This window comes from Numida meleagris, chromosome Z (assembly GCF_002078875.1).
Source record: "Numida meleagris isolate 19003 breed g44 Domestic line chromosome Z, NumMel1.0, whole genome shotgun sequence".
Classification (NCBI taxonomy): domain Eukaryota; kingdom Metazoa; phylum Chordata; class Aves; order Galliformes; family Numididae; genus Numida; species Numida meleagris.
The window spans coordinates 70,923,527-70,935,006 of NC_034438.1; positions in this window are offsets into that span (position 1 = coordinate 70,923,527).

Sequence of the window (11,480 nt, forward strand, 5' to 3'; positions counted from 1 at the left end):
TGAAGGACCCATCTTGACTGTGGCATATTGCGAATGAGTAATGCTAGCAAGAATTTTTTTTTTTTTTGTAAGTTTACAAGGTGATTAAGAGAATAAATAAAAGCCTTGCAATCATCCTTATGGTGTCTTAATGCAATCTGAAAGTTTTGCTGTTGCATATGTTTGGCTGCAAATATTAAAAAAATAATATGTTTGTGATGGTCCTGTAGCTCCAACAGATTTATTTGAAGAGGGATATTGTTTTTATTTTTTATTTTTTGTTAATCTAGAAGCATAAATGTCTACCACTCAGTGTACCACATTTTGTGTGTAAAAAGAAATTCTTACTGTAAATCCATGTTAATAACCACTTATCTCTTCAATGTTAAATAATTCATTCTGGCTGGTGAGAACAATAACAACCATTCTTATCATGCACTAGCCGGGAAGATACTGTGTGAAGTGCTCTTTTAGCTGTCAAAACCCAAAACTATGTTAATTATGTCTGTGGCTTGTAACTTTTCTCTGTTGCTGTTAAGTGATAAATTGAAGCTGATAAGTTTTGCAAAGACTAAATACTATACCTATCTGAAATTGGAACCAAAATGCCTTAAAATGTCAAAATTTGTGGTTTATTGATTTAGATTGTTCTCTTTAATTTCCTACAGTAGTTTCTGTGGGATGGCACCTGACAACAGTTTTACTTTCTCCTTTTGTATCTAGCTCTGCTTTTAACATTTAAAGAAAATGTTTTCATAGTATGTAAAAGTGATTACAGCCTGTTCTATGGATTTGGCTCTCATTTATCTAAACTCACTGTTTCACATGCCTAGAAGGAGATAAATTGAAGTCTCTTTCTATCTCTGCATTTTCATTATTTTTCTTATATTAGGTTTCCTGCTGTTTAGAAAGCCATATAACTTTAGTGCTCAGAGACTTGATTTTATTTGTGGAAATGTATGTTAAATATACCTTTATTTCTAAGTGACTGTGTATAATCTGAAAGTTAATGAGAAGATAATATCTCAGTCTTAAAGTCACTTTCTTTTTTACATAATAACTCCTGTTTAGAACAATATTTTTCTGATCTTAAGTATTTGCTCCATTAGTTTGCTTTCTGAACTTGATTAGTTAAGATTTTAGAATCTTCTGAAATACACACCAGCACATTTGATGCAGAATGACCTAATATAATCCTGGTAATAATTTCAAGCTGTGTCTACAGCTCTTTCTAGTTTGTTCACTAGTTACATTAGAATAAGGCTGGGAATTTGAATACTGTGATGCATAAAGCCAGCAGTATTTGCTGCTTTCTAAAAAATTAGCATCTCCCTAATGTCCCTTAATATATTGATATGAAGATTCATTTTCAGTTACTGACACATTCTGGGACATGTTTTCTGACACTAGTCTGCTGATCTACACCCTTACAGCTGTTCAGGATCCATTAGGTTTTGTATGTTTACATTTGCAAGCCAAACATAACACATGAAAAGGGTGGACATACTGACTAATTACTGCAAAAAAAAGTTAATCCATTATCTATTCATGTGCACTGTGCTTAACTTTGCTCCCATAATATCCACTTTGTTAAATATTTGGGAGGTTGCTTTGGCCATTAATTTAGCACTTACTTTCAGAAACGAAAACATTTTATATCTTTCTTTACACGTGTTGGGCTTTATCTTATTTTACATATTGGGCTTCTGCTGCTCTATTTGTGCAATTCAGATTTACCTTCCCACTTATTTTTTTCCCCCTTTTTGAGCAAGGCTACCTCCAGGTTTTCTTTATGGATGATATCTCAGTCCATCCTTATTTCACACAGACACATAGTTTACACTGTCTTGCTTCATTCTCTTCATCCCTCACACAGCATCTCGCATTTTCCATCTCAAACCTCAGTTTCCATGCAAAACTTATAGCCAGTACTTTGATTATGTGCTTCTTTACTCTCACTGCTTCCACTGACCTTGATTTGAAGTGTTGGACTTTTCCTACTTTGCCAGGTGTCTTCTTACTTTGTTACCCATCAAGTACCAATTTATCCATTCTCAAGTTGAGGTCATTGCCATGGCTCTCATCTTTCACTCAGAAGTAGAAAACAGACCTGCTTCTAGTTGATTCAGGCTTCATCACTATTTATAAATGTTCAGATTTTTTATCTAGATCGGCTTGTATAACCCTTGTATAACCCTCTTTAACTCCTGTATGAAACTCCCGGTTATATGCAGTGTCTAAAAAACATCCCCCTTGAAAACAGTTTTATTGTTAGTACGCTCTGACAGTTTCAGAAATTCAGCCTTTCATTTTCTCTTGCTTTAAACCTCGATTTTAATCTGGTTGAAGGGAAGAATGATTTATTTTCTGTCTTTGTATAACATCAAACAGTCCATAATTAGGGCTACTAGATGGAATGATAATGCAATATACCCATGTGTATTTCTGATATTAAAAACATTTAACACATCATTAAAGATAATGAGATAAAAATAGTGAGATAAGAGATCTGTTGAAATAAGTCTTTTGATTTACTGTATTAGCCGAAGTTTTGATTAACCAACAGAATAGAAAGACCTAAGGGGTCTTCTACATTCTCTAAGCCATTTCACTCTGAAATAATGGTGATTTTCATTTATGCTGGATCTGGGCAAACATTTCACATGTCCAAAACACCTGCAGTGTTACTGTAATATATCAAACTGGTTATTGTAGAAAACAAAGAAAAAGCAAAACCAGTTGCATGATTGCAGTCTTTATTTCTCTAGAAATTACAGCCTTTTTGATTTGAAATAAAGCTAATGACGAAAGCAAATAAACAGTAATTTGAATGCACGAATTAAGATTCTTAAAATTTAATATTCATCAGTACTAGTTTTACATTTGGAGTTGCTAATATGACCTTTGTTTCTGTTAGCTTTGTTAAACTTACAAATGCCAGTAAATATTAAACAAGTGCTCTTTAAATAATACAATGTTCTTCTATATTTTATCAGTGTTTGAAGTATGAAAACCTAATTTAGTTTCAGTAGAAAATATATATTAATCTATAGATGTTTGGGTTTTCTTTAAGTACTATGAAAAATATAACTAAAAGAAAAATCTGTCAAATCATATTTGTAAAACTGTTCTGTAACTTAAACATGCAAAGATTTCTTTGTTGATTAATATCAGTGCCCCTCGCAATACTATTGAGTAGTAACAATGTAATTTGCTATATTTTTGATTTTAGAAACTTAAGATATTGGCTGCAGTGCAGTGTGTACACCATACATATAAAGAGCTAAAAATGTAGATATCTAATTTTTTTCCACCAATTTTAACATCTAATGTACTTACTGGAAAATATAGTTAGGCTCTGTCTGTATACAATTATCTTCTGATGAGAATAACTGATTTTTTTTTAAGCTAAAGTATTTAACATTTCTTTTCAATCTCACTTGTAATCTGGTGCTTCCTTTATATTTCATCTGCGCATTAAAAGAATAGTTTTTAAAAAATTGCACTTTTTGTAAAATTCATTTATATACTTCTCCTGCCATTTCTTTAGATCCTGTGTGGAGGTCATGAAAGAACAGCACCCTTTCTTTCTTATGTTTCATTAAGAGTTATAATAACGCTGTCAGCAGAATGCAATAGCTAAAGAAACAGCTACTGAGAGTCCATTTTATAACATACTCTTTATAACACATGAATATGTGTCGATGGAATGAAGACATGATTAATGCTGTAGAATTTATAGATAACTGTAACTTAGTATGCAGTACATCAGAAAGAAGAAAGGGAGCTTTGCTGCATTACATTCTATCAATTGAAAGTGTGTAACTAGATCTATGAAGTTCTGGGAAACAAATTTTTGAAATACCAAAAGCTCCATCAGTTACAGGTCTGGTGTAATTAATGATGACGTATAGTGCAATTTAGTGCTCCTCAGCAAGAAAAAAAGGAGACAGACAGTGAGTTATAAAGCAGAGGAACAATTGTAATATGTAGAATAACAGGAGTGAATTGGAATAAGCAGAGTAAGTTGCAAAAGTTCAGTTTAAACTTTTAACCTAGTTTTATAAAAGACAAAAACTGCTTTTTTGTGAACACTTTTAAAATAGATATTTTGCTTTTATAATTACTAAATGATAATAGTAGTACTCAGGATAATAATAAGGAAACCACAGGCTATTCTTCAGCTGTCAGTGCTGGCCAATGAAGGATCTGGCTCATAGGTATATTAAGAAAGGTGAAAATGAGTAAATGCACAACACGACCATGTGGAAAGTGAGAAAAAGTCAGCTGCTCTAGTGGCTCTCTTGCGTAATAACTAGAAAATAAAATACTGTGTAATGATCTGGAAGTTTGCATTTAAAATCCAGAAGTAGTTTGAGGAAATGTAAAACCTGTGAAGGTTGGGGGCAGCCTTGGGTGCAGTGGCCATCAAATAGTGGCATTCAGGATCTTACTGGGTAAAAACAAGGCAATAAGTAGGATTGTAGTCCTGGACTTCAGGAGAGCCAACTTTGACCTCTACAAGGGACATATTTTACGGTATTCCATGGGTTAGAGCATTGGAAGGTAAGGGGGCCCAAGAGAGTTGGTTAATATTCAAGCACCATTTCTTCCAAACTCATGACTGGTACATCTCTAAAAGCAAGAAATCAGGCATAGTTTGCAGAAGACCAGCATGGATGACCAAGAAGATCATGGAAAACTAAAATGGAAGAAGAAATTCTATGGAATGTGGAAAAAGGTCTAGCCACCTGGGAGGAATACAGGAATGTTGCTAAGGCCAAGGAATTAAATCTGGTGAGAGAGGTCAAGAACAACAAGAAAGGCTTCCTAAGAATGTCAGTATCAAAAAGTCTAGGGAAAATATGGTCCCGCTGCTGAATGAGATACATGTCCTGGTTATGGAGGACAATGAAAAGGTGGAGTTCTTTGCTTTCGTCTTTTCTGCTAAGACTGCCCCTCGGGAATCCCAGACTCTGGTGGTAAGAGAGTGAGTCTGGGGAAAGGAAGACATCCCCTTGGTCAAGGAGGATCTGATCAGAGATTGTCTAGGCAAACCTGAAATACACAAATCATAGAATCACAGAATCATAGAATGGCCGGGTTTGAAAAGGACCTTAAAGATCATCTAGTTTCAACCCCCTTGGTGTGGGCAGGGTTACCAACAACTAGACCAGATCCATAGACCCTGATGGGGGACACCCATGAGTGCTGAGGGAGCTAGCAGAAGTGATTGCCAAGCCACTCTTTATCACCTTTGAAAGGTCATGGAGGACAGGAGAGATGCTTGAGGACTGGAGGAAAGCCAATATCACTCCAGTCTTCATAAAGGACAAGAAAGGGGACCTGGAAAACTCGAGGCCAGTCAGCCTCACCTCTGTCCCTGGGAAGGTGATGGAGCATTTTATTTTGGATGTCATCTCCAAGTAAATGGAAGAAAAGAATTTTATCAGGAGTAGTCAATACGTTCACAAAGGGGAAGTCATGCTTGACTAACCTGGTAGCCTTTTATGATGCCATGACTGGTAGGTTAGATGAGCGGAGAGCAGTGGATGTTGTGTAGTTTGACTTCACCAAAGTATTTGACACTGTGCCCCATAACATCCACCTGGGCAATCTTATTAGGTGTGTGATAGATGAGTGGACAGTGAGATGGAACTTGCTGAGTAGCAGTGATCTGAGGGTTGTGATCTGGAGTGAGAGTTAGCTGGAGACCTGTAGCTAGTGGTGTTTCTCAGTGGTCAGTACTGGGTCCAGTCTTCTTCAACATCTTCATCAGCAACCTGGATGAAGGGATAGAATGCACCCTCAGCAAATTTGCTGATAATACAAAGGTGGGAGGAGTAGCTGACACATCAGAAGGCTGTGCTGCCATTCAACAAGACCTGGACAGACTGGAGAGCTGGGCAGGGAGGAACCTTAAGAGGTTCAACAAGAACAAGTAAGCGTTAGTTCCTACACCTGGGGAGGAATATCCACATGCATCAGTACAGATTAGAGGTTGACCTGCTGGAGAGGAGCTCTGCGGAGAAGATGTCCTGGTTTAAACAGGTTGACCATGAGCCACCAGTGTGCCCTTGCAGCCAAGAAGGCCAGTGGTATCCTGGAGTGCATGAAGAAGAGTGTGGCCAGCAGGTTAAGGGAGTTGATCCTCCCCTTCTACTCTGCCCTGGTGAGACCACATCTGGAGTACTGTGCCCAGTTCTGGACTCCCTAGTTCAAGAAAGACAGGGCAGGGAACTAGTGGAGGGAGTCCAATGAAGGTCCAGAAAGATGATGAGGGGTCTGAAGAATTTCCTTATGAGGAAAGGCTGTGAGACTTGTCAGCCAGGAGAAGAAAAGACTGAGAGGGGATCTTGTTAATGCTTTGACATAGCAGTGGAAAAAGATGCCCAGAGAGGCTGCAAAGTCTCCTTTGAAGATATTCAAAATCTGCTTAGATACTTTCACGTGCAACGTACTCTAGGGAATCTGCTTTAGTAGGGGAGTTGGAGTGGATGATCCCCACTGGTCCATTCTAGCCTCTACAATCACATGATTCTGTGATTCTGTGACATAATTTTGATACACTCTTCCATTACCACTCTAAAAAAATGCTGTAAGGGTACTGAAGTAGCAAAACACCCTTCTGTGCAGTCATTAAACTGTGGTTACCTATATCTATTACCATGTAGTTTTTGTGGATGAGTTAGGCATAGTGCTGCTTTCTTGTACATGTCTATGTGCCATTAGTCAATGATAGTTTGGTAGCCCATAAAAGGTGTATATTTTATAAACATCCACCTTCTGGCGACTATTGTGCAAAGAATTATCTTGTACCCTAACTGCACTGAACTGGCTGGTGTTACACATTCACAATATTGAAGATTGAAAGACTCATTGCATTAGTAGCAGCAGTGAAAGTTTGATGATAAATTTCCTATTTTAATTGCAGGACTGTGTGGAGTTAGGTTAGTACCATTACACTGAAACTGATGACATCTACCAAGCCTGAGAAGACAGCAACCATCTACACTTTGTACATTAGTAAATCTTTTTTCAAGTTTCCATGATATTTTTAAAGCAGGTTTTAATTTACTATTCAGGAGCCATGCTAATCTCACTTTTTATTTTAAGTGAAATATTTTCTTCTGTCCACAGTATGAATAGCAACTCTTGCCTGCAGTTTTGGCTACAGTAATACCTGGATTTAAAGTCATATGGGTATGGGTACATCTTCTGTCTCTCTAAGTGCCATTCTGCATTTGAGCTCGGTATCATATTAGGGAGCATTGTCCTCTGATGTCTGTAATTTGTGAATGGCCACTTGTTAAGGTCTGAAAAGCTGGTTTTATCCAACCCTAATGGGATGTTTACCTTTTGGAGACATACAATATGAGCATTGTAAGTTGTAAGTTTAGTGTTAAAATGAGTATGTGAGACATGGCAACTTGCATTATCTGAGGGCATTAGCTTGTCTGCAAACTCTTATTCATGGTAGTGTGACTCCTACCCAGAGCAAACTTTTCTTTCCCCAGTTCATTTGTTGGCATTTTCTGCTGTTTTTGTGGCATGCCCCTTATGCTGTCACATCTTGGCTCAGACTTTTCAGAGCTAACTCTCCTTTATCCTATTCTCTCAAATAAACCACTACACTTCTTTAGTGCACTGAGAAAGGGGAGAGTAAAGAGGGGTGGATGCAGCACATGTTTCTGTGCTCCCAATGCTTTCTCTGTCCCTTAGAGAAGCTCTCAAGAAGTACATTGTTCTATCTTGGCATAAAGTGCAGATTAATGCCTTCCTGTGAATGCTGCATTTTGTAACAGCTCCTTGATTGTTATTTAAAGGTGTCTCTTTCTATAGTGGTCCTGTTTGATTCAAAGCTGGCTGTGGCATGGGAGCATCCATTGATCACCACCTTTTCCTTTATGGGCTTGAATGAGAACTGGTTCCCATGACTCTGTAGCCGGAGTCAGTTTGAGAGGTCTGGAGGTGGTGTGAGGCTTTCCCTGGATGAACTCAAACTCCTTCCTACACCAAAAGGGCCTTGCACTGCACCTTTGTTAACATATTTTTAATGGTTTGCCTAATGATTCCCAGAAAGTGAGATATATGGGGAGGAGGGAGTTTTACTGACATTTTTAGAACTGTTCCTGTACAACATTTTTGTTCTGGTGACAGTGTGACGGTGAATATCTTCATTCTACTGTATGAAGACATCCCTGGATGGGTTAGACATATTCTAAATCTTGACAACTTGCATTTTTTTTCAGTGTGTTACTTCAAATATGTCAGTTTGACACATAAGATGTTCTACATTCCTACTACATAACATTTCCATCATAGAATCATAGAATAGCTTGGGTTGGAAGGGACCTCAAAGATCACCTAATTCCATCCCCCTTGCCGTGGGCAAGGTTGCTGTGTTTCCATACACACTGATCCTTTTGAATACTCTGACAGATGAGGACTCCATTTATATCCTGTCTCAACCAGTTCTTGTTTACTTTTGATTCTACACAAAGCCATTTTCAACAGTTAAGTGACCTGGCATCTCTTGTTCTATGTTTTCTCCAAGCAATCTGTACATGAAGCATCTCTGAGCATTTGTAATCAAATTCTTATTTTACACAAAACCCCACAATTTTAGTAAATTAGGATAATTAAACTGTAATCTCATGAAGTGATTTAAGTTCTGTTAAGTTACATTTGCTTTTATACTTTTTATATACAGATACATACATATCTTCATCTTGCCTCTTAAATCTACTGCTGTATTTACATATCTTCTTACAGAGTAACTCTTTTAATTGGAGCTGTGCTTAATGAAAAGCTAGCTAATCTGTAAGTTAACACACAAGACTGTAAAATGACTGCTCATTGATCCTAATGGAGTGACAGATCTTACCACTGTACCCTTTCTTTGTAATAGACTGTGCAATTTCTATACATCTTTGGTACACTTTTCTAAGGTGCACTGCATCTTCTATCCACTGTATCTCCCAGGGAACAGCATGAAGTGTCCTGTTTAACCATCTGCAGGGGTTACTGGCTGCACTAGGCAACTGTACAGCATGTGCTGGTCGTTGTGCAGGAAGAAGCCTCTACTCTCCTTCATTTCGAATTGCCTAGCAGTGTCTTGCTGATAAAAATACTGAATGAATTTAGATGTGTCACTTAGAAGCTCTAGATTTGTAATATTCTTCACGTTACGCTGCAGACAGAGCGAAAAATGGAAAGTAGGGACATAGAGTCCAAACAGTTACACTGACAGTGAGAATGTTGGATTTTCTATCCTTGAAAGGATATTATTGGGAAAAAAAAGAAAAGCCAAAACCATAAAGAAACAGATGAGGGATTTGCAACTTCTGTTCCTGTGGGACATAACAGAAACAGAGGAAAATATCTGAATAAACTGAATGACAAACTGGGATACGTTATAATGATAGAAATGAATTTTATGTTTCATAGTCTGTACTTAAGTGGGAAGTGACATACCCTCAACGAGACAGACGTGTAATAAGTAATTCCTTGACCATAATGATATATTTTTGAAAAGCTATTTGAGAACACTTTTTAGGACTTCAGATGTCTATCACAGATTAGATGAAGGCTCTGAGAGTGGGCAGGGCTGGTATATCTTTTGCTGGATTTTATACCCCTGTGGAATATCTGGGTATTGGAGTTCAAAGGACATGCTTTCTGATTTGACAGCAATTCTTCTGTTCCTAAGGGAAAATACAGATATGTGGCTAGGGGCTTGTTTCTGAGTTTCACAGGTGAGGTGAAATTGTGCTGTGCTCTGCAAACAGCTTTCAGTGCAGAAGCTTGTCTCTCGAGTTACTTTTTCACCCTCTGGATACCTCTTTTGCATGTGTGCCGGCAGCTGCATCTCTGCAGAAGTTGTTCTCAGAAATGAGTTGCCAGCACTTTAAAGACTGGCGTTATTTTATATCTTTGTAGTGAAGCTGAAGATGTACAAAACTGTAATCCAGCACTGAGTCCTTTTTCTTGTTTTTCTTTTACTTCTCTCTTTTTCTGCATTTCCTAATGCTTTTCCTAGATATTTCAGTTCAATGTAATAATATTTTAATGAAATGAAGGCAGTTGGCTTTTTTATGTAATTATTATTTTTAGTTAAAAACCTTTTTTTTTTCTCACAGTACTGTGTAGAAAAACAATCCACTGCTTTTAGAAGTTGTCAAACGTATTGAAAACTTCCACTGCAGTGCAAGAGCAAGGGTCTGAAAGATAATTGGTTTTGTGTTTGCCTGTATTCCAGCAGAAAATAAGGGAAAAATATTTAATTGCACTCCTCCAGAGCTCTTCAGCAAAAACCTGTTTCTAATTACAGTGGTGAACACACAGCAGGGACGCTTGAAGGAGGAGTTATCTTCATACCCTTCATCCTTGAAGAGCCCTTTTGACAGCAAATATGATTCAAGTTATTAAAACAGTCTCCTGACAAGTTATACCCCAATAAAGTTGTCATTGATGAGTAAGTTGTGCACAAAGCATTCATCAGAACACATACATTCTGCCTAATTAATTGCAAGTGTAGTTTCTCTCAGTTGTTTTCTTGTACTAATTAACATTCATCTACATTTTAAGACTTTGCATGACAATTCAAATGCTCAGTACAATAACATGTTCCATTCTGATCCGATATGAGTTCAGATGAACCTCCCAGTTAATGTAACTGACACTGGAATTCTATATAGCGAGCCCCAAATTTTCCACAGGATATTTTTCTTCCCTGTTACACATTTGTTATGTGGTTCTGTGACTGTGGAACAAATGTGTTGCTATAAAAGTGTTGGGCTATATGTCTCTTATTCTGGGAAGTGTAACTCAAAATGGCTCCATGCAATACGTAGCATTAGAGCAGAACAGTCTTTATAACAACCACCCTAAAATTCTAAATCGTTCTCAGAATTCTCTGTCACGAATATCAAACTTTGACCTGGTAGAGCTGACCGCCATTATGCAGCTAACACAAACGCATCAAAGCTAACTAGAAAGCAGTAAATACATATTAGCAGACCCATTTTTCCAGACAAACATTTTTTTTTTTTTCAGATTTTCCCCATTTGAAAAGTTAACACTGTTTTTTTTTTCGTAAGCTCTCATGAAATAGATTGCATTGTTATTCTGAGCGTTTGGGATCTAAAATACAGGTGATCTGCACATTTACTAAATTTTATGCAACATCTACTCCCCGAGTGCTAAGATATTATAGTTAAGAACATTTCTAGCATTTCTGCTGTTAAGTATTTCAGTTCTATCGGTTGAGTCAGGGAACTAGCTGACACTTGTACTAAGAGCACCCTGTTCAGAAAATCTGAAGGTACTAATCAAAACCATTGAGATATGATTTCTGGAATTGTAGTGGAAGTCTCTTAGTTTCAGATGTGGACTGACTTCCCGGTATTCACAAAAAAGGGCACGTACATGGGAAGGAGAAATACAGTTAGATTTTAAAAACGCTTCCTAAAACTTCAGTATTGTAGTACCCTTCTGAT